The 24,142-nt window shown below is 40.1% G+C and overlaps 1 long non-coding RNA gene across 4 annotated transcripts; it reads left to right on the top strand.

Annotated features, from left to right (window-relative positions):
* The first annotated feature begins 345 nt into the window (after window positions 1-345).
* LOC114672831 (uncharacterized) lies at window positions 346-23,529 on the top strand. Of its 4 annotated transcripts, none has more exons than XR_013404922.1 (4): window positions 346-516; window positions 842-970; window positions 3,760-3,892; window positions 19,475-22,009. It is a non-coding gene; the product is annotated as an uncharacterized LOC114672831 (long non-coding RNA). The 4 variants fall into 4 exon arrangements; XR_013404923.1 differs by lacking the exon at window positions 346-516 and adding an exon at window positions 23,210-23,529 and having other exon boundaries at window positions 524-970; window positions 19,475-19,800; XR_013404924.1 differs by lacking the exon at window positions 346-516 and having other exon boundaries at window positions 524-970; window positions 19,686-22,009.
* The last annotated feature ends 613 nt before the right edge of the window (window positions 23,530-24,142 follow it).

Raw genomic sequence — 24,142 nt, 5'->3', positions numbered from 1 at the left:
CAGAACATTTTTATGACTTCAGGGAGGTTATCACCATCTTAATATAGTGATGAAGACAAAAGCCAGACCTCAGGAGAGGTCAGAACTGAGTAATCAAATTAACATCTGTTAGGACTGACTTAGTCCAGTCTTCAAGGTCAACATATTCACAAATGTCAAAGTGTCTGAATGAAGAGATGGTAATCATTGACCCTGAAACCTTCTGGGGCTTGGCAGGAATCTGTGGGGGAGATAAATAGCTTTTTGTTGAGATAGCAAATGCATGTTTGGATACGTACTTCCTTATTTCTCTCTTTTGAAATAAGAGGAAATGCCAAAGCCAAGTCTCCATTTACCACGGTCCTACTGGATGGTGGTAAACAGATCCTTGAGGTCCTGCTTTCCCACAACCATCTTCTCCAGAATTATAATTCAGAGCTCTTGACAGATATTATTTGACTGTTCATTCTTTTACTTATTAACCTTGAAGAGAAATGGGGAAAAGGTGGGCATTCGGAAAAAGAAAAGGAGAGAGAGGTATGGCTACTCAATGGAGGGATACAGGTCCAATTTTCACGGAAAAGCTTTACATTTCATACAGTTTTGCTATACCATCGTTAACCTGTTAATCTCTTAACAAGGTCTATAAACTGAAAGCTGTTTCCACTGTAGGTTAGAAATTGAATTTCTACTTGTAATAGAAATCTAGACTTGGATTTTTATTTTTTTAAACCCAAAACCTTAGTAGAACTGACAAGGGTACTCTTTACAGTCTATAATTTGGGGGCCTAAATGAATATTGAGGTAGTGGAAATTCCTGAGGATGGAAGCTTTGTTTGTTTGTTTGTTTGTTTTTTTCCAGAATGTATTGCTAATGCCCAGAGAAGTGGAGAGGCAGGTCATCTCTGTTGCCAGCTTAAAGTCTCCTGGTGCAGTTTCTCTCAAAAAGTGAAGCAAACCCGTTCACTGGAATGTGAGGAACATAGTGATGGTAAGCATACTGTGATAAACTGGGCTGGAGGTTTTGAGTTCTCATGTTAAATCTTTTAAAGAAGCTCTGATTTATTGGGGGGTGAAAATTAGGGCCTATGAAACCTTTTTTTTTTTTTTTTTTTAATGGAAGAATCAACAAGTACCTTGCTCATTTGTGAAATATTGGTGCCAATCATGGCTGACTGGCAACTTGTTTTTGTGCCCATTGAGATTGACTTGACTTTTAAATGAGATATATGGGCAAAAATCGTGTGGTGATGGCCACTTCTCTATACTGTCACAAAACAATGACAATTATGGAATATAGTTAAACAGGACATTACAGCTCAGCTACATGGATGATAGGAGAAGAGTTTTGCTGCTGCCTACAGTTTAAAAGGACCCATAGAAAAGCACACAAAATAATTGTAATCAGCAAATAGTAATTGGCTATGTCCATGAGACTTGGCCGTAGTCTAGCTGGTTTACCTGGGTATGTAGCATGCAGTAGCGAAAAAAGCACTAGGACTGGGATGAGAAACCTGAATTCAAGTGCTAACTCTATCACTTATTAGCTGGGTTTAACCTTGAGGAACTTGCTTGACTTGTCTGACTCCTGGTTATTTATCTCCTTAACAACATTATCAGGGCTCCTATAGGATTTTTCTGAAGCAAAATCTTGCCCTTCACAATAAGACCCTTAAAGAAAAGATGCATCGCTCAGATTTCATCCTATAAATTATCCATAAGGTAGATTTCTTACTATGCTTTTCCATCCTAAATTGGCTTCTGCTGCTATTGGGACATTTCCAAGCAAACTCCCCCTGCCAAACAGCCAGTATGTTTATGGGAATAAATAGCTAAATTCTCATGCTCTCACTGTTCAAGGAGAAAAAACACACCTTCCAAGCTATATGTGGAGCAAAACCTCCAGTGGCCTCTCTTATCTTATCCTGATGTTAAACATTCCTGGTCCTACATAAATCCCTTAAAGGTCTCCTCTTGCCAACATGTATCATCACAGCCTCCAACAATATCGAGGATAATAATAACGGTGTTAATAATAAGTGATAAGTGTGACATGGCCTTTGACACTCCAGTAGCCTCAGATTGTTGATTTTATATGGAGATGCTGGATTCCCTTAACCCCATTTTTAAAGATTGTATGCAAGGTATGAGCTGCTGGATTAATGAGATGGATGTCTGTTTCACGATGGGGTTAGGAAGTAACCTAAATTTTGATAAAAGTGAGCAATGTTGTTAGCAAATGTGCTTATAAGAAAAGTCTCAGCCGGGCATGGTGGCTCACACCTGTTAACTCCAGCACTTTGAGAAGCCGAGGTGGGTGGATCACTTGAGCTCTGGAGTTCGAGGCCAGCCTGGGCAACATGGTGAAGCCCCATCTTTAAAATATATATATTTTGTATATATTTTTACTATATATATATATATTGTAAAAAATTAGCCAGGCACGGTATATGCCCGACGTCTTAGCTACTCTGGTGGCTGAAGTGGGAGGATTACATTGAGTCCAGGAAATCTAGGCTGCAGTGAGCCATGATTGTATCACTGCCCTCCAGCTGGGGTGACAGAGCAAAACCCTGTTTCAAAAAAAAAGAAAGAAAGAAAGAAAGAGAGAGAGAGAAAGAAAGAAGAAAGAAAGAAAGAATTTTGTAAACTTTCACTTCCAGAAAAATATGACGATTCTTGGTGTAGATGTCTTTTGTTTAGAAATCTATGACTTTTTTCTTAAATTGTCAAATTAAAAAGAAACGGCATAAAAATCATGTTAAACTCAGGAAATGGTAGTATTTGGTTATATTTTCCTTTCTACTTTTCCCATTATGTATTACCATATCAGTAGGCATTAAAAGACAGTGACCACATTTTTGCAGATTTCCTCTTAGAACAGCAGCTGCACTGTGTGAACTAGCAGAGTAAAGAAGGGACTAATGCTTTGAACTTCAGCTGTATGCCAAGTTCTGTGGTGTCAGACTTGATCTCCTCATCTGTAAAATGTATCAGGATAATAATAATGCATGCGCTTTTGAGTCATTGGGAGTACTGATGAGGAAAATATAGATGAGTCTAGTAAGGCAAGATTGTCTTTGGGGCAGGTTCTCACTTCTTGAACCATCTCGGTATTCTGAGTAGATCAGTGTCTCTGAAGTCCTTGGGTCAAAGTTTTCTATTAAGGAAGAACTACATAATCGTGCTTACTAACTGGTAGATGACTCATAACTTCTGAAAGTGAATTGTCCTAAGAAGATGTATGTTTGGTTGAGATGGAAGCTTAAGAAACGATCCTTAAAGATGATGGATCCAGAAGTGAGACACCGGCAGGGGCAGATTCTTTTGGGGTGTGGGTGACAATGGAGAGGGTGGGCAGAGTCAACTTCCGACAGCACACCACAATCTTCCCCATCACTGGAGGATGGCAGTGGCTGAGAGGTGTTGTGTGTTTCCAGCTCCGTCATAGAGCCAGCTGGGATATGCATGTTCCCTTGAAGATGCTTCATGGCTTGTCCATGAGAGGGCACTGGTGCTCTAGCTTGCCCTTGCCAGAATCTGAAGATAGATCAGGAGTGCTTGGCCACTTGTACCACAGATGTGGCTGTGTGCAATGGAAATTATATAGAGGGAACTTCAGGGGCTCTGTCCTTTTGCTTATTAGTAGATCTGTGGTCTTCAGACTCTGGCTGCCAACTGATAAACTTACTGCCCATATGTGGAAGAGCAAGTGCTGGGTGTAATGGGTATTTATACAATTAGTGCAACAAGTCTGTAATTCAGTATTATACTTGAAAGAGGCACCAGGAACCCCCATCCGGCCCCCCGCAGAAGCCCTCCAAAGGAAGGAAAAGGGACTCTTGGGTGGCTGGTAAGATGGCCGAATAAGAACAGCTCCAGTCTGCAGTTCCCAGCAAGATCAACACAGAAGGTGAGTGATTTCTACATTTCCAACTGAGGTACCCGGCTCATCTCATTGGGACTGGCTAGACAGTGGGTGCAGCCCACACAGGGTGAGCAGAAGCAGGGTGGGGTGTCGCCTCATCCAGGAAGTGCAAGGAGTCAGGGAACTCCTTCCCCAGTTAAGGGAAGCCATAAGGGATTGTGGCGTGAGGAACAGTGCATTCCGGCACAGATACTACACTTTTCCCAACGTCTTCGCAAACCACAGGCCAGCAGATTCCTCAGGTGCCTACACCACCAGGGCGCTGGGTTTCAAGCACAAAACTGGGCAGCTGTTTGGGCAGACACCGAGCTAGCTGCAGGAGTTTTTTTTTTTTTTTTTTTTTTTTTCATACCCCAGTGGTGCCTGGAAAACCAGTGAGACAGAATCTTTCACTCCTCTGGAATGGGGACTGAAGCCAGGGAGCCAAGTGGTCTAGCTCAGCAGATCCCATCCCCATGGAGCCCAGAAAGTTAAGATCCACTGGCTTAAAATTCTCGCTGCCAACACAGCAGTCTGAAGTCGACCTGGGACACTGGAGCTTGGTGGTGGGAGGGGCATCCACCATTACTAAGGCTTGAATAAGCCGTTTTCCCCTCACAGTGTAAACAAAGCTGCCAGGAAGTTCAAACTGGGCAGAGCCCAGTGCAGCTTGGCAAAGCCACTGTAGCCAGCCTGCCTCTCTAGATTCCTCCTCTCTGGGCAGGGCATCTCTGAAAGAAAGGCAGCAGCCCCAGTCAGAGGCTTATAGATAAAACTCCCATCTCCCTGGGACAGAGCACCTGGGGGAAGGGGAGCTCATTGGGAGCATTAATGAGGAAAGAAGCAGACTTAAACATTCCTGTGTGTCAGTTCTGAAGACAGCAGTGGATCTCCCAGCCCAGCGCTCAAGTTCTGCTAAGGGACAGGCTGCTTCTTCAAGTGGGTCCCTGACCCTTGTGCCTCCTGAATGGGAGACATCTCACAGCAGGAGTCGACAGACACCTCATACAGGAGAGCTCTGGCTGACATCTGGTGGGTCTCTCTCTGGGACGAAGCTTCCAGAGGAATGAACAGGCAGCAATCTTTGCTGTTTTGCAGCCTCCGCTGGTGATAGTCAGGCAAACGGGGTCTGGAGTGGACCTCCAGCAAACTCCAGCAGACCTGGAGCAGATGGGCCTGACTGTTAGAAGGAAAACTAACAAACATAAAGGAATAGCATCAACATCAACAAAAAGGATGTCCACACAAAAACCCTATCCAAAGGTCACCAAAGACTGAAGGTAGATAAATCCACGAAGATGAGAAAAAACTAGCACAGAAAGGCTGAAAATTCCAAAAACAAGAACATCTCTTCTCCTTCAAAGGATCACAACTTCTTACCAGCAAGGGAACAAAACTGAACAGAGAATGAGTTTGACGAATTGACAGAAGTGGGATTCAGAAGGTGGGTAATAACAAACTCCTCTGAGCTAAAGGATCATGTTCTAACCCATTGCAAGATAGCTAAGAACCTTGAAAAAAGGTTAGAGGAATTGCTTTCTAGAATAATCAGTTCAGAGAAGAACATAAATGACCTGATAGAGCTGAAAAACACAGCAAGAGAACCTAGTGAAGCATACACAAGTATCAGTAGCCAAATCAATTAAGCAGAAGAAAGGATATCAGAGATTAAAGATCAACTTAATGAAATAAAGTATGAAGACAAGATTGGAGAGAAAATAATGAAAAGGAATGAACAAAACCTTCAAGAAATATGGGACTATGTGAAAAGACCAAGCCTATGTTTGATTGGTGTACATGAAAGTGATGGGGAGAATGGAACCAAGTTGGAAAAACTCTTCAGGATATTATCCAGGAGAACTTCCCCAACCTAGCAAGGCAGGTCAACATTCCATTTCAAGAAATACGGAGAACATCACAGATACTTCTCAAGAAGAGCAACCCCAAGACACATAATCATCAGATTCACCAAGGTTGAAATGAAGGAAAAAATGTTAAGCAAAGCCAGAGAGACAGGTTGGGTTACCCACAAAGGGAAGCCCATCAGACTAACAGCAGGTCTCTTGGCAGAAACCTACAAGCCAGAAGAGAGTGGGGGCCAATATTCAACATTCTTAAAGAAAAGAATTTTCAACCCACAATTTGATATCCAGCCAAACGAACCTTCATAAGGGAAGGAGAAATAAAATCCTTTACAGACAAACAAATGCTAAGAGATTTTGTCACCACCAGGCCTGCCTTACAAGCGCTCCTGAAAGAAGCACTAAATATGGAAAGGAAAAAGCGGTACCAGACATTGCAATAACGTACCAAATTGTAAAGACCATCGACACTATGAAGAAACTGCATCAACTAATGGGCAAAATAACCAGCTAGCATCATAATGACAGGATCAAATTCATACATAACAATATTAACCTTAAATGTAAATGAGCTAAATGCCCCAATTAAAAGACCCAGACTGGCAAATTGGATAAAGAGTCAAGACCCATCGCTGTGCTGTATTCAGGGGACCCATCTCGTGGGCAAAGACACACATAAACTCAAAATAAAGGGATGGAAGAATATTTACCAAGCAAATGGAAAGCAAAAAAAAGCAGGGGTTGCAATCCTAGCCTCTGATAAAACAGACTTTAAACCAACAAATATCAAAAAAGACAAAGAAGGGCATTATATAATGGTAAAGGGATCAATGCAACAAGAGGAGCTAACTATCCTAAGTATATATGCACACAATACAGAAGCACTCAGATTCATAAAGCAAGTTCTTAGAGACCTACAAAGAGACTTAGACTCCCACAAAATAATAGTGGAAGATTTTAACACCCAACTGTCCATATTAGATAGATCAACGAGACAGAAAATTAACAAGGATACTCAGGACTGGAACTCAGCTCTGGGCCGAGTGGACCTAATAGATATCTACAAAACTCTCCACCCCAAATCAACAGGATATACATTCTTCTCAGCACCACATCACAATTATTCTAAAATTGACTACATAATTGGAAGTAAAGTACTCCTCAGCAAATGCAGAATAAGGGAAATCATCAGAAACAGTCTCTCAGACCACAGTGCAAACAAATTAGAGCTCAGGATTAAGAAAACGCTCAAAATAACTCAACTAGGTGGAAACTGAACAACCTACTCCTGAATGACTACTGGGTAAATAACAAAATTAAGGCAGAAATAAAGAAGTTCTTTGAAACAAATGAGAACAAAGACACAAAGTAACAGAATCTCTGGGACACATTTAAAGCAGTGTGTAGAGGGAAATTTATAGCACTAAATGCCCACAGGAGAAAGCAGGAAACATCTAAAATCGACACCCTAATGTCACAATTAAAAGAACTAGAGAAGCAAGAGCAAACAAATTCAAAAGCTAGCAGAAGGCAAGAAATAACTAAGATCAGATCAGAACTGAAGGAGATAGAGGCATGAAAAACCTTTCAAAGAACCAGTGAATCCAGGAGCTGATTTGTTTGAAAAGATTAACAAAATAGGTAGACTGCTAGCCATACTCATAAAGAAGAAAAGAGAGAAGAATCAAATAGACACAATAAAAAATGATAAAGGGCATATCACCACTGATCCCACAGAAATACAAACTACCATTGAAGAATACTATAAACCCCTCTACGCAAATCAAGTAGACAATCTAAAATAAATGGATAAATTCCTGGACACATACACCCTCCCAAGACTAAACCAGAAAGAACCTGAATCCCTGAATAGACCAATAACAAGTTCTGAAATTGAGGCAGTAATTAATAGCCTACCAACCAAACAAGGCCCAGGCCCAGGGCCAGATGGATTCACAGCCGAATTCCACCAGAGGTACAAAAAGAGACTGGTACTGTTCCTTCTGAAACTATTCCAAACAATAGAAAAAGAGGGACTCCTCCCTAACTCATTTTATGAGGCAAGCATCATCCTGATGCCAAAACCTGGCAGAGACACAACAAAAAAAGAAAATTTCAGGCCAGTATCCCTGATGACCATCAATGTGAAAATCCTCAATAAAATACTGGCAAACTGAATCCAGCAGCACATCAAAATCCTATCTACCATAATCAAGTCGGCTTCATCCCTGGGATGCAAGGCTGGCTCAACATACACAAATCAATAAACATAAACCATCGCATAAACAGAACCAATGACAAAAACCACATGATTATCTCAATAGATGCTGAAAAAGCCTTCAATAAAATTCAACAGCCCTTCGTGCTAAAAACTCTCAACAAACTAGGTATTGATGGAACATATCTCAAAATAATAAGAGCTATTTATGACAAACCCACGGCGAATATCATACTGAATGGGCAAAAGCTGGAAGCATTCCCTTTGAAAACCAGTACAAGACAAGGATGCCCTCTCTCACCACTTGTGTTCAACATGGTATTGGAAGTTCTGGCCAGGACCATCAGGCAAGACAAAGAAATAAAGCATATACAAATAGGAAGGGAGGAATTCAAATTGTCTCTGTTTGCAGATGACATGATGGTATATTTGGAAAACCCCATCATCTCAGCCCAAAATCTCCTTAAGCTGATAAGCAGCTTCAGCAAAATCTCAGGATACAAAATCAATGTGCAAAAATCACAAGCATTGCTATATACCAATAATAGAGAGCCAAATCATGAGTGAACTCGTGTTCACAATAGCTTCAAAGAGAATAAAATCCTAGGAATACAACTTACAAGGGATGTGAAGGACATCTTCAAGGAGAACTACAAACCACTGCTCAAGGAAATAGGAGAGGACACAAACAAATGGGAAAACATTCCACGTTCATGGATAGGAAGAATCAATATCATGAAAATAACCATATTGACCAAAGTAATTTATAGATTCAATGCTATCCCCATCAAGCTACCAATGACTTTCCTCATAAAATTAGAAAAAACTGCTTTAAATTTCATATGAAAACAAAAAAGAGTCCATATAGCCAAGACAATCCTAAGCAAAAAGAACAAAGCTGGAGGTATCCTGACTTCAAACTGTACTATAAGGCTACAGTAACCAAAACAGCATTGTACTGGTATCAAAACAGATATATAGACCAATGGAACAGAACAGAGGCCTCAGAAATAATGCCACACATCTACAACCATCTGATCTTTGACAAACCTGACAAAAACAAGCAATGGGGAAAGGATTCCCTATTTAATAAATGGTGCTGGGAAAACTGGCTAACCATATGTAGAAAGCTGAAACTGGACCTTTTCCTTATACCTTATACAAAAATTAACTCAAGATGGATTAAAGACTTAAATGTAAGACCTAAAACCATAAAAACCCTAGAAGGAAACCTAGGCAATACCATTCAGGACAAAGGCATGGGCAAAGACTTCATGACTAAAACACCAAAAGCAATTGCAACAAAAGCCAGAATTGACAAGTGGGACCTAATTAAACTAAAGAGCTCCTGCACAGCAAAATAAACTACCATCAGAGTGAACAGACAACCTACAGAATGGGAGAAAACATTTGCAATCTAATCATCTGACAAAGGGCTAATATCCAGAATCTACAAGGAACTTCAACAAATTTACAAGAAAACAAAAACAACCCCATTAAAAAGTGGGCAAAGGATATGAACAGACACTTTTCAAAAGAAGACATTTATGTCGCCAACAAACATGAAAAAATGCCCATCATCACTGGTCATTAGAGAAATGCATATCAAAACCACAAAGAGATACCATCTCATGCCAGTTAGTATGGCAATCATTAAAAAGTCAGGAAACAACAGGTGCTGGAGAGGATGTGGAGAAATAGGAACACTTTTACACTGTTGGTGGGAGTGTAAATTAGTTCAACCATTGTGGAAGACAGTGTGGCAATTCCTCAAGGATCCAGAACCAGAAATACTATTTGATCCCGCAATTCCATTACTGGGTATATACCCAAAGGTTTATAAATCATTCAACTATAAAGACACATGTACACGTATGATTATTTCAGCACTGTTCACAATAGATAAGACTTGGAACCAACCCAAATGCCCATCAATGATAGACTGGATAAAGAAAATGTGGCACATATACACCATGGAATACTATGCAGCCAAACAAAAAGGATGAGTTCATGTCCTTTGCAGGGACATGGATGAAGCTGGAAACCATCATTCTCAGCAAACTATCACAGGAACAGAAAACCAAACACCACATGTTCTCACTCATAAGCGGGAGTTGAACATTGAGAACACTTGGACACAGGGAGGGGAACATCACACATTGGGACCTGTCGGAGTTTGGGGGACTAGGGGAGGGAGAGCATTAGGAGAAATACCTAATGTAGGTGAGGGGTTGATGGGTGCAACAAACCACCATGGCACATGTATGCCTATGTCACAAACCTGCACATTCTGCACATGTACCCCAGAACTTAAAGTATAATTAAAAAAACAAACAACAATAACAACAACAAAAAACAGAAAAGGGACTCTCCCAGTGGAGGGGAGGTGTAGAAAGAAAAGCAAAAAGGAGAGAGCAGACACTTTCCAGTGAAATGGATGTTCCTATGTACCTTCCACCCTAAGTCGGGACAGGGCTTTTGACATGAAGTCAAAGAAAAGACAGCCAAGGCCTCCACATATATAGATTTTCAAGCAGGAGTCAACAGCATAATACCATAGTTCAAAACGGATTACCTAGTGAAACTTCCCACACTTCTCAGTCACCCTCCTTCATATCATTCTGTTTTATTTTTCTCATAATATTTACCACTATCTGAAGTGATCATAATCATTTAGTTGCTTATTTATTGCCTATTACTTTTGTTGCAATATAAACTCAGTGAGGGCTGGGACCTTGGCTACCTTTTTCACCACTATAGCCTCTGCTCCTGGACACACTGCCTGAAACAGCAGTCACCAACAAACATTGAATGGGTGAAGAATAATGCCTGAAGTAGTCAACATTTTACAAAGAGAGCCAAAGTGACATTTTACAAAGATGGCCAAAGCGAGGATGTTCAATGAAGGCCTGTGGCTTCCAACAAACTGAAAAACAACTCGTAATGCAGCAGATTCCAGTGGGTTTTGAATATGGGCAAAGTGAATGAGTTGCTTTTCTGATGAAGGAGACCCTGTGGTCATCTCAGTGGCCATCTACCATCTACACAAACATATACAAACACACACACACACACATCATAATTATATACACACACATATGTATATATAATATAATTATATATAAATATTTTTATATAAATATAATCTTAAAATTATAAGTAAATATTTATTAATGCCTTAATTTATAATTGTAGAAAGAGTGCTTGTATGCATATTGAATTGTCCTAGAATTTGGAGTAAATGCGTTATTCTATGGGGCAACATTTAATGAAACACATTATCTGGTGAAATTCATGGGAATTTGGGTATACAACTGTCCCACCTGTCAAAAGAAGTGATTATAGGGCCAGAATTTTATAGGAAACCCCTATGTGTCTTTATTTTGGGGTTCAGAAGATTTGACTGCTATACATATAAAGAAAATACTAAAGTGATTTCAAAAGAGAAATATGATCATTTGTTTATGTCAATCCCAATTTGGATTGTGAGTTTTGAATAACATGGTAAAGAGGTAGGAGTGGCCAGCATTAGGTGGGATGTTGAGAATTCAGAATCGGTGCCCGACTTGGGGAGCACCAGACTTACTGGAGCCACAAAGTGGGTTTGCCATGGGCATTATACATTTACGCCTGCTTTCTAGTTTCAGTACTAAATGGAATAGAACAATCCGGAAGACAGATGAAGCAACACATTTTTGAGTAACTACCATGTACTTTGTATCAGACTAAGGCTATTGGAGAGCACTTAACAGGGGTCTGTCTTTGAGGAGGTTAAAATACGCTGAGAAAACATGGCACACACATTTCAGTGAGATGCTTCAATTCCTACAAAAGAAAACTCAGCTAGAATTGGCTTAGGCAGAACATAGGAATTGACTGTCTTTTAACTTCTGTTAAAGTTTCAAGTTAACTTCAGGCCTGAAAATAAGCGCCTGACAATAAACCACCAGATCTCAATATTTCTCTGTTTCTCAGTTGGACGCTGCCATCCTCCCTGCGTTGCCTTCAGTCTCAGGCTTTTTGGGAACCATTCCTCCAGGGCTCAAGCCTGATGGGATAAACCAACACCTCTTCCTGTCTCTCAAACCAAAGCCCTGCAGTGAACCCTGAGAGGGCTGATGAGCAGGGCTTGCCCAAATGAAAACTGGAGGCTGATACCTGAAGCCCTGTGAGTGGATGGGGGTGACTAGGAGATGACAAATGACCACACATGCACAAGGACAATGAATAGGGTGAAGCAGAAAAGGTAAATGCAAATATCTCAGATCCAAAGTGATTTGAGGGTTTCGGGAGAGACAGGTTGATGTGATTGAAGTCACGAAGATGGACTCCAAAGGATAAAGAAAGGCTTGGTAAGCACCTTGCAGGACAATTTTTTGGCATCTTCTGTGCCTCGACATTTTCTGGAGAGCTTAGTATGTATGAAGGAATGAAAGAGCTTCACGGACAGCACGCCAATGTCACAGCTAGTGTCCAACACATGGTTTGTCCCCTTCAAAGTGATACGAACAGAAGACAGGGAAATACTGGGTAGAAGAGGGTCATTCCCTGGCAAAGGCCCCACCCTCAAGCCTGGATACCCATGGCCCTAAATGAGAACAGGCATTCCTGTTTTCAGGCCGAAATCATTGCCTTTTGGCCTACCATGCCCCCTATCCTGTACCTGTATAAACCCCGAACCCCAGGCTCCAGAGGAGACCAGCAGACAAGGAGATGAGACAAGCAGACAAACAGTGAAACAACACAGCAGAGAAAGATAGAAGAGGAGAAATGTCTGAATGCTGAGAGGAGTTTGGCCAGGGGTGGTTGGAGAGGAATTCAGCCACTGGATGACCCAACACCAGGGGAACATCACCTTCCCGCTCCATCCCTCCCTTCTGGCTGAGAGCCTCCTCCACCACTCAATAAAACCTTGCATTCATCCCTCAAGCCTGTGCGTGACCCAGTTCTTCTGGGACCTTGGGCAAGAGCTCAGGATACAGAAACTGTCACACTGGCCTTCTGCTCTTGCAAAAAGGTCATCGATGGATAGCAAGGCTAAGAGAGCATTGTAACACTGAGGTTGCAGGCTCCCACCCCTAGACACTACCGAGGGGCCGGAGCCCAAAGCGCTCACCCTGGCCTCTGCACCTGCCCATCTGCATGCTCCCCGTCCCACAAGGGGTTTGAGCAACTGAACAGGCAAGCCATAACCCTGTTGCACATCCAGCGAGAGGGATCAGGAAACTCTCCCGTTTGAAAGTGCGGTGAGAAATTTGCTGCGTTTGTAAATACTCTAGGTGCAGGGCCATTTACTGAGTCCCAAGGTGCTTAGTTGGCACATGTTTTGCTTCACGGTGATGGGGCAAGTTTCATTTCAGTTCCTGGTCTGCTGCTACTTGTTTTACACCTTGCCTAGCAGATGATCTGCTATCTTATCAAACACATTCCCCAAGCCAGTTTGGAAACTGCAGGGCCTGGGAAGCATTCTTTCACAGGAGCAAGCTCCCCTGCAGGGCAGACAGGGCTCCCTCAGTGTGTGAGAGACCTGAGGGATTCAGCCCTGAGTTGAGTGGCAGACATTAAACCTTTTGTGGAATATTATTTCTGAAAGGAAGATCTCATATCCTTAGCTAATTTATTTTTATGCTGCTTTTTATATTGACCTGCCACATGAGAAAACAGTGATAAAAGCATTTATTAATAAACAGTGCTTCTCCGATTGCATCATGATGGTTCTAGTTTGTTGGAGTGCCACTAGGAAAAGATGTGGTTTGTTGTGGTGTCAGACTTGGATATAAACCATCTTTGTCTTTTCTGTTGGAGCTCAGCAACAGCATATGTCAATGTTGACCTAGGATCTAGCGCTCAATGTTAGGTTTATCTGGAGGCTATGAAATTTGGACTCTCACAGAACTTTCCAATGCATCAAAATTGTATTTCTGTACAAAGTTTAAAAGAAAGATAATCTAAAAACACAAGAGAGAGAGATACACACACACACACACACATATACACATACTCCTATGGGCTGGAAGGGTTGATTAACTGGAAGGGTTGATTAACTGGACTCCCTGAAATAGTGTAAGACGCTAAGTATGCATTAGCTGGTATCTTCTGGGAGAGGTAGATGACAGTGAATTTCTCTTGTCCTCACATTTCACTGCTATTATAGTGGGATCAAATCTATTTCACTTTATATTGGTAAAACGATGTAGTTCCTGCTTTATCTTTCTGAATAAGTTGTCATTTTCTTTTTAAGCCTCAAGTAGTTCTCAAGAATATCTGAACATCTTTTTTTCCAGAAAGTTTTGTCTCTTTCCAGTGTTTTAGACCTATTTTTACTGGCACATCAGAAGCTGTAGGATATTTTACATGTAATTGATGTATTATCAGTCACACCTAAAAGCCCAGTGACTAAATGCAAGTTAAAGTTTTACAAATTAGAATCCTATTTTTAATCAGAAGGGATGCTCGGCAAGTTTATTTGTTCCACAAATACTTAATAAGAATATTTACAGGTCAAACATTCTGCTTAAATATTACTAATATTATTAGTATAAGATATTTTTGTGCCTAAATGTAAAGGCATTTGTATTTCAAATATTGGCCAATTTTCTGTTCTAGTTGTGAAAACACTATTTCTATATACATATATGCATATATATATCCATATCCATATATATATCCATATGCATTTATATATCCATATGCATACACATAAACTTATACTTAGAAAAATGTGAAGTCCATTAGCACTTACTGGAAACCCTGCTGATTTTAATGAAGGTAGAGGATCTTGGTTAAATAATTAACTTCACAAGAAAGGGAAAATGTTCAAAATGAATGACTTTGTGAAATATTAATAGCTAAGGAAAAACAAGTAGATGATAAAGAGAATTTTTATTCTTAATGAATTAGGATTATCCAATAATTGTATTTTGATTGTTTCTGGCTTACACTTACACACACCCCAACTGACCCTCTTAAGTCTTTAGATCTTTTCATTTCATGAAATCAGGTGAGAGTTTGTTCAGGGACATAGAGCAGTCCTGAGACAGGAGATCTGAATGGAGACATACTTTGCCAGCCATGAGCTATTTAACTTTAGCTAGTTAAAACTCCTCTTGACAAGTGAAGATCACATGGTTCTAATGGTCCTTCAGAGTTCCAGGGGTCTATGAAATATGAGAGGAAACAGAGTATAGCTTAAACTTCAGAGGGACCTGGTTCGACTTCCAGCACTTCCTCGCTCTGTACCCTTGGGCTTAATTATTTAAACTTCTTAATTCTCAGTTTTCTCATTGTATGACGTTGCTAGTAACAGTACCTAACTCACTGGGATGGAGTGGAGGACAGATTAAATGGGAAAGCCCAGGTGAGGTGTTTGACACGTTGTGTGTGGATGGGAGATAGTCAACTGATGGAAATCACCTGGAAGAATGATGGAACTTACCTAGTTTGCTCTCTATTTAGGAAAGTTGAGTAAGTAAGGATATCAGAGGCTCAGACAAATGGGAAAGATGGTGACAAAAGGCAAATTGGAGGAGTGCCTCCTGTCTCAGTAGGTCTCAAAGCAGCCCAGCATCACCCTGGGTTGGTGGGGGCTAGCTTGCTGTTTATGGTTGTCAAGCATCTGAGTACCCTGAAGGGATATTGGCTATGCTGTCTACACAACTTAAAAAGCACTTAGAGGAATGCAGTTCCATTAGACCAGGCATAATGGACGCACTCAGGGCATACTTTGTAAATACACGGCTAATGTCATTCTGACGTGTTTACAGGCCAGGAAAAGCTTCACACAGGTCAGGACCTTCGGATGAATCTGCTGGCCCTCGGGAGCCAGGCCCCTTCCCTGTCACACCCAGGACTCCATCTTACTACTTGAACATGGAAAAACTTTTTAAATGACAGTAAATAAATGACTTTTCTGAAAGACTGCAGAATGACCTTGAAGATACACGTGTCAGACCAGCACAAGGCAATTGCCTGGGGGTTAAGAAAAGCCATTATCCTACTTTGTGGCTGGTTAATTAAAGGCTATTTTTGTCATCTTCAATTCTGAGAAAATCAAGAGAGCTACAGCCACACTTTCACAAGAGAAATTCCTATAATAATAGGGTGGAAGAGGCAAAATGATCACACGCTTTTTCTCCTTTGAATAAGAGTTAGGCATTTGTCCTTCTCACATCCTCCAGAATTTGCTTGGTGCAGTGTAAATCAAGATTTGAAGGCTTCCCGAAGTCCAAATCACTTGTAGCTGATCCTCCAGGAGGATCTTCCTGTTGTGGCTTACCTGATACCTTTTTCCATTCTGCAAGGTCAGTGGCGCTGCTAATGATAGAATGTGATAGGTCTTAATATTATGCATTAAAAGTTGATGAAGGTGTTTTTTTAGAATTCCTCCCTTTATATTCTGGAGACAAATTCTTTCTTTCTTTTTTTGTTTTTCAGCTACATCAGTAGCTCCTAGCTCAGAGCAGTTTTGAATTAATGCCTAATATTTTAAAGTTAGTAGACTTCTAAAAAGTCATTTTTCTGGACTTGGCATATTTTTGGGACTTATTTTCAAGACTATACAATTTGATTGCAATAAAAATTTATACAATTCAAAATTCCATCAAAGAAAAAACATCAGCTCAAGTCAATGACTTCTAATGGCCACAGAGCTTCAGAAAACTTGAGTACCTACTATCTTCACTGCATTCACTTCTTTTTTTTTCTTTGGACATAGAGTTTTGCTCTTGTCACTGAGGCTGGAGTGCAATGGTTCGATCTCGACTCACTGCAACCTCTGCCTCCCAGGTTTAAAGTGATTCCTGTCTCAGCCTCCTGAGTAGCTGGGATTACAGGCATGTACCATCAGGCCTGGCTAATTTTGTATTTTTAGTGGAGACGGGGTTTCTTCATGTTGGTCAGGCTGGTCTCGAACTCCTGACTTCAGGTGATCTACCCAGCTTGTCCTCCCAAAGTGCTGGTATTACAGGCGTGAACCACCGCACCCAGCCTGCATTCACCTCTTACATCCCCTTTAAGGACACTGGGTCTCCTTAGCAATAAAATGGTTGATAGGTTTTTCTTACTCTTTGCTTTTCTCTTCATTGGTATAAATTTAGAATTATGCACTTCAAAGTAAATACTCAATTTAATTTTCAATTAAGTGATACAATTAAGTTTACAAATCAGATGTTTACGCTGAATTTCCAAGTGGTGAATATTTATAAATCTATTTCCAGTGCAAAATTGATGTGTAGAGACGACTTTTGATCTTCAAATCTAAGATTCTAGGAATGGAACAAATCCTGCCAATCACACTGTTGGGATAGAACAAATTCTACTAGTCACAAAAATCCTACTGTGTTGTGTTCAAAGGAGAGGGATCAGGCTCATGAGGAGGAGGATGGAAGGAGTTAGCAACCAATAAAAGAACAAAAGGCTTCTTTGGATTCCTGACCTGTAGCTCTGCCCACTGAGCCCTACATCATTATTATCCCAAGTCAGCCATTGGTCCTCACCCTGGGATCATGGAATTATTTTCTGACAGGGATGTGGTAACATTTTCCATCTTAGAAGAAACTGACATAGATTGTGCTTTTGTGGTCATCAAACTAATTTGTGGCAGGTCCTATATAGAGTTATAGGTTTGTCTACTTGCATACTTTAGGATCTTTGTGCATATTTCTCTGTGTGTATACTGCTCCTCTCTGACTGTTAAATTCCTGTCTGTCCTTTTGGCACCGACTCCAGCGGCATTTCTTCTGCTCCAGCCCACAGATTAGGAAGATTTGAGCATCTCTTGCCCTTTACCCATTGCACATTGTACAAGTCTCGATTGCAACACATGCTATATTGTCTCACAGTTGTTTGTGCTGCTTTCCCTCCATCTAGAATTTGAACTTCACAAGGACAGAATCAAATTATATTCACTGATTTATTCCCAGCACCTGAACAAGAGCTGGACAAGTTATACAATCCACATAAAATGTCTTTGAATGATGGACAAAGAACCCCCATCTTCAAGTCTCTGTGCTCCCCACCCATCCTCCTGCCTTCTAGTCCTGTCTCCTTATCACCCCTCACCCCACTCTGGCTCTGTGCTCCGCCCCCAGGTTCCCCAAGTCAGAAGTCAGTGGTACTGTGATACTCTCTGAGAGGCAACGCAGGAGATTGGGTTTCGCATTTGGAAAGCACCATCGATGCTAACTAAATCACACCATCATGTGTCAGGTTGCTCTCCATGGCTCCAGGTCAATGTCCTGGGTGGAGCCAGGATCTTTGTGAACAAAATTCGTTAATCCGGTTGTTAACATTTGGTGTTCCTGGGACTTAGCAGTGACTAAATGCCACACAGTATGCTGCTTCCACGTGTAGCTTCAGAGAAGCCCCCTACTTTCAATGATCAGCAGATCATGTTTGTTTTCTTTCATGGTCTCTGAGCATCTCCCCAATCACTGCAGCGTGGAGGCAGTGCCTGTTGTGGTAATTCTCAAATTGCTTCTAAATGTACACCTGTCCTGTGGGTCCAAATAATGAGAGACAAGGACTGGCCCCCTAGAATTGACTACTGTGGTTCTTTTCTATCTTGGAGCATGCATTGCCAACATGAGGCTACAGACAATTCACTGGGGTTGAGAACTGACTGAAAGAAAAGTGACCCATTGTCCTTTTTGGCAGCTGAATGAATGAGTAAGTGAATGTATAAAGATCATTTACCTAAAATAGGTAAACCAAGAGATATTTATCTATTACTTGACTTTGAAATACACTACAGAATTGTTGTTAATATGCTAGTTGATTTGTATCCATTTTGGTGTTAAATTAGTTTCTATTTCACACTGAATCACGTTGTTGTTTTCTAAATATAACTCAGTCTTTAAGGTTTATTTTAGCTCAAGCTGGTTCCTCTAGTTGGATGCACCTTCTTTTTTACTTTTTTCCTTCCCAACTAATAGCCTTTCCGTTGCTGCAGCTTTTTCTAGGCATGGCACATTGCTATGTGTCTTTGAAATTCAAATGTCTCCTGCTCTGGTTTTTGTAGCTAGAACAAATTGCTCCTTACTCTCCGCTCCTAGCACAGCTTTTATCAGGCTGGGTGTGGCCAGTTTACTTCTCTGCTGTGTGAGCTTCTTGAGGGAGGCCTCATGTGTTACCCACCTTGTTCCAAATTACTACACAGGAGCTGATCAATGGTAGCTAAGAACTTCTTAAGAACTTTGTTTTTTTTTTTTTTTGTAATTATACTTTATGTTCTAGGGTACATGTGTACAACGTGCAGGTTTGTTACATATGTATACATGTGCCATGTTGGTGTGCTGCACCCATTAACTCATCATTTACATTAGGTATATCTCCTAATGCTATCCCTCCCTCCCCCCCGACCCCACAACAGGCCCCAGTGTGTGATGTTCCCTTTCCTGTGTCCAAGTGTTCTCATTGTAGAACTTCTTAAGAACTTTCTATATGCCATGCACTTTTGTTTTGTTTTTGTTGTTTTTGTTTTTGAGATGGAGTCTCCCTCTTGTCACCTAGGCTGGAGTGCAATGGCACAATCTCAGCTCACAGCAACCTCCGCCTCCCGGGCTCAAGCGATTCTCCTGCCTCAGCCTCCCGAGTAGCTGGGATTACAGACTCACGCCACCGGGCGTACCAAGCACTTTGGTGGAGAGTTTGCCTGCATTAAATTATTTAATGCTCATAGCTAGGCTTCAAGTTAGGAACTATTGTTATTCTTATTTTCCAGTGCTGAGAATTAACTTGCCCAAAGTTGCATTCCTTGTGAGAAGTGGAGCCATGATTTGAAGCCAGTGGGTGTGGTTTCTGACTCCAGGCTCGTGGTCACCATTGCTTTTCCACAGGTGTGTTTAAAATCTGTCTTGACTGACATATGGAAAGAAAGACCCCAAACTGACTGAGAGGCTCACTCCTCTTTCAGGAACTTACAGGTTAGCTGTATGGCAATTCTCCCTCCACAGTTTCTAAATTCATGCAGGCCCTGTGACCTCCATGCTTAGACCCCTAAGGGCAGAGATCTGCTCACTTCGCATACCTGTGCTTGTGTTCGAACTTGTATTTTCACATGTGTGTGCTCTCCCCAGTCGGGCTATTTATTCCTTCCATTCCAAACATCATTCATTTTTCATCAATCTTAGCAGAATCTCTTGTACATAAAAAACACTCACTGAAGCAATGGTTATTTTTGTTGATGGACTCTACAATTTTTTATTGAAGGACAGCATTCATATATAAAGACACACGGATTGTGAGTGCACAGCTCAATACATTTTGGAAAGGACAACATACCCATTTAACCACCACCCAAATAGAAATATACAATGTTGCCAGCATCCAAGAGGCCTCCTTCATGATGTCCCCCTAAAATCACCACTCCCAAACGTAATCACTATTCTGACTTCATCATCATAGATTTGTTTTGCCTTTGTTTGAACTGTATACAAATGGAATCGTAGAATATGTGCTTTTAGTGTGTGGCTTCTGTCCATTCAGCATTATATTTGTCACATTCATCCTTATAGATCTGGCTGGTTTATTCTCATGGCTGTATAACAACAACCCATTGTATCAAAGCACCATAATTTTTATCCATTATATTATTGATAGGCAAATGGTTTGTTCCAGTTTTTGACTATTTCAAGTGATTCTGTTATGAGCATTTTTTTTTTTTTTTTTGCAGGGATACAAGTATGTATGTATTTCTACTGTATATACATTTAGGAGTGAAACTGCTGGTTCATTGGGTACGAATATGTTGAGCTTTATTAGATGCTACTAAGTGGTTTTTCAAAGTAGTTGTATAAATTTAGACTCCCACAGCAGTGTATGAGAATTCCTACTGCTTCATATCATTGCCAACATTTTACATGCTCATTTTTGTTCCATTTTAGCAATTCTGATGGATATTTAATGGTATTTTATTGTTATTTTAACTTGCATTTCACAATTGATTTTTGTATAGTGACCAGGATATTTTGCATAGTATATTTTGTGTAGTATACTGTATTGTACAGTATATTTTAGTAAACTTACTAAATTTACTTATTAATTCTCATAGTTTATATGTGGATTCTTTTGTGTTTTTTTCCTACATATGCAAACATATTATCTGAAAATAATTGTAGTTTTATTTCTTCCATTTAATACCGTATGCCTATATTTAGTTTTCTTTCTAGGACCCTCAGTACCACCTTAAATGGAAGTTGTGATAGCTAACATCCTCGTTTCATTCCTTATTGCAGAAGGAAAGCTTTCAATATTTCACCATAAAACATAATGTATACTGTGGACTTTATGTAGACAATTTTGTTGAGATTAAGATAGTTTTATTGTATTCCTTAGTTTCCAGTAATTTGTTTTAAATCACAAGTAGGTATTAAATGCTACCAAATGTGCTTTGTATGACTACAAATTTTCTCCCCTTTCCCCCCTTTCTGTTAATGTGGGAATTGCATTGAGTGATTTTTGAAATGTTAACCACCCTTGAATTCCTAGAATAAAACCCATTTAAGCGTGCTGTGTTACCCTTTTTATGCATAGCTGAGCATGCTATTATTTTAAGAATTTCTGCATGTGTGTTCAGAGAAATGATTGGTCGTAATTTTTCTGTCATGTAATACTTTTATCTGGTTTTGGTATCAACTTGATGGTGTCTTTTGCTTCAGTTTTATTCTATTTTCCCCTCTTTATTAATTTGTTAGTGATATATCCTTTTACCATTACTTAGTGGTTACCCTAGACATTACAACATGCTCACTTGGCTTATTATCATGCTACCTTCTCCCTAATAATACTGAAACTTCAAATGCTTTAACTTCACCTCTCCCATCTTTTGCACTATTATTGTCATATTGTTAGTATTACATATATTTTAATTCTAATATATACTATTGATTTTACTGTTAATAATTATTTTTACTTTACTGAATTTTCACCTTTCTGATTTTCTTTATTCCTTCCTGCATTATTGCCTTGTTTCCATCTAGCAATATTTTTTTTTTCTGCTTGAAGAATTTTTTTAGTTTATCTTTCAATGTCAGCCTACTGGTGATTAATAGTCTCAATTTTTGTTTGTCTGAAAAATGTTTTACTTCATCTTTATTCGTGAAGGATATTTTTCCTCCATGTGGGAGTCTAGATTGTCAGTTATTTCCTGTTAGAGCTTTAATGATGGTATTCTATTTTTTTCTGGTTTCTACAGTTTTCAACTGAAAATTCAATTATTAGTCTTATTGTTGCTTATTTGAAGATAATTTGTCTTTTTTCTTCTGGCTCTTCTCCAGATTCTTCTTTGCCTTTGCTTTTCATTGATTTTACTATGATGTTTTAAATTTTTATTTTATTACATTAATCATGAACTTCTTGAAACTATGTTTGCTATATTTCAGAAATACTGGAACAGTCTCAGCTATTATTCATTCAAATATTTTTTCTGTTCCAATCTAACTCTCATCCCCTTCTGGAACTCATTTGTGATGTGTCAGAGCTTTTCACAGGGTACTATATTTCACTAATGCTCTTTTCTGTATTTTCCACTCATTTTGCTCTCTGCGATTGAGCCTGGATATTTTATACTCACTTGTATTCCAGTTCACCAATTCCACTTTCACTGTATTCAATCTGTTATGAAACCAACATTTTGAGTTTGTAATTTCAATTTTTATAATTTTTAATTCCAGAATTTCCATTTGATGCTTTTTCTATTTGACATTACAGGTCTCTGGTGAAACACTCACATTTTTACAAAAGCATTAGTCATAGTTGCTTAAAAATCTGTGTCTAGTAAGTCAAATGACTGGGTCATCTGTAGATTTGTTTCTTTTGTCTGTTCATTCTCTTGTTTCTCTTATATGGCATGTCTGATGGTTTTGTTATTGAAAGCCAGATATGGTGTATGAAAACTGTGGAGACTCAGGACAATCTCAACTTCTTCTACAAAGGGTTCACCACATCCTCTGGTAGGCAGGTTGAGTCTTTATCTAATCAGGTACAGAGCTGACTCAGGGCTGGATTTCAGGTTTGGTAAGGCTCCATCTACCCCTTGTTTATCCATGCTCTTAGGGTAGAGCTTACTGGTTTTATTGAAGGCTCACGAGGGCCCTTTTATTTTGGCTGCTACTAAACTGAAACTTTTGTCTTCTCATCAACACATTAGATTGTTAACAATTCCGATGTATTCTGTTTCCTGTTGAACTTTTTAGGCTCGTGCTCTGAGCAGATTGATGATTTGTTCCTGTGCTCCCTTTGCTACAGGTTCTTGGCCACTCCAGTATGGCCTGCCAGGCTGCTGTGCTATGGTCTGAATGTTCCTGTCTCCTCCAAAATTTACATTGAACTTAATCCCCAATGCAACAGTACTAAGAGGTGGCGCCATTAGGAGGTATAGGGTCCATAGGGCTCTGCCCTCATGGATGGGATTAATCCCTTATTAAAAGACTTGAGGGAATAGGTCCACTCTCTTCTACTCTTCTGCCATGTGAGGATACTTAGATGGCGCCATCTGGGAGGAATGGGCCTTCACCGGACACTGAACCTGCCCATGCCTTGATCTTGGACTTTCTAGCCCCCAGGACTGTGAGAAATAAATTTCTGTTGTTTATTAATTACCCAGTCTCAGGTATTTTGTTATAACTGAACAGATGGACTAAGACAAGCTCCAAATCCTATTTTTTCTCTCTATTTCTGAGATTTGCAAAAGTTCTAGTAGCTTCTTTATCTCTTAGCCACAGCTCTCTGCCCAGTTTTTCAGAGTCTAGCACATCATGAAAGTAAGAGTCAGCAGGTGTCTCGATGGGAAAGGCAGAGGTCAGCTCACCTCCCTACAATTCTCTTTTCTCTAGGCTCTTGCACCCTTGAGTCCTTGTTACCTTGGCAGCCCTTCAATACCTTCAAGTAAATGTTTTAGTATTTTATCTGATTTCCTCGTTAGTTTTGGAACTATGCCATCATCATCTAAAGCAGATATCAGTAGATTTATTTTTGTAAAAGCCTGGTAACTAGCATGTGAATTATACTGTAACTGTGGATGTTAAAATATTTTTTGGTAAAGAAAGGTAGTTACAAAGTAAGGTGGAAAAATGGGCTTCTGAAATAGAGTTACACTGTGCTTATATCTAATCTTAATGCAAATTAGAGAACACAGTGTTGAGTAGGCAAACAATGCTCTTATTCTATGCTTTGACCATG

The sequence above is a fragment of the Macaca mulatta genome, chromosome 15, assembly GCF_049350105.2.
Source record: "Macaca mulatta isolate MMU2019108-1 chromosome 15, T2T-MMU8v2.0, whole genome shotgun sequence".
Lineage (NCBI taxonomy): Eukaryota > Metazoa > Chordata > Mammalia > Primates > Cercopithecidae > Macaca > Macaca mulatta.
This window is presented reverse-complemented; position numbering and strand designations above follow the sequence as displayed.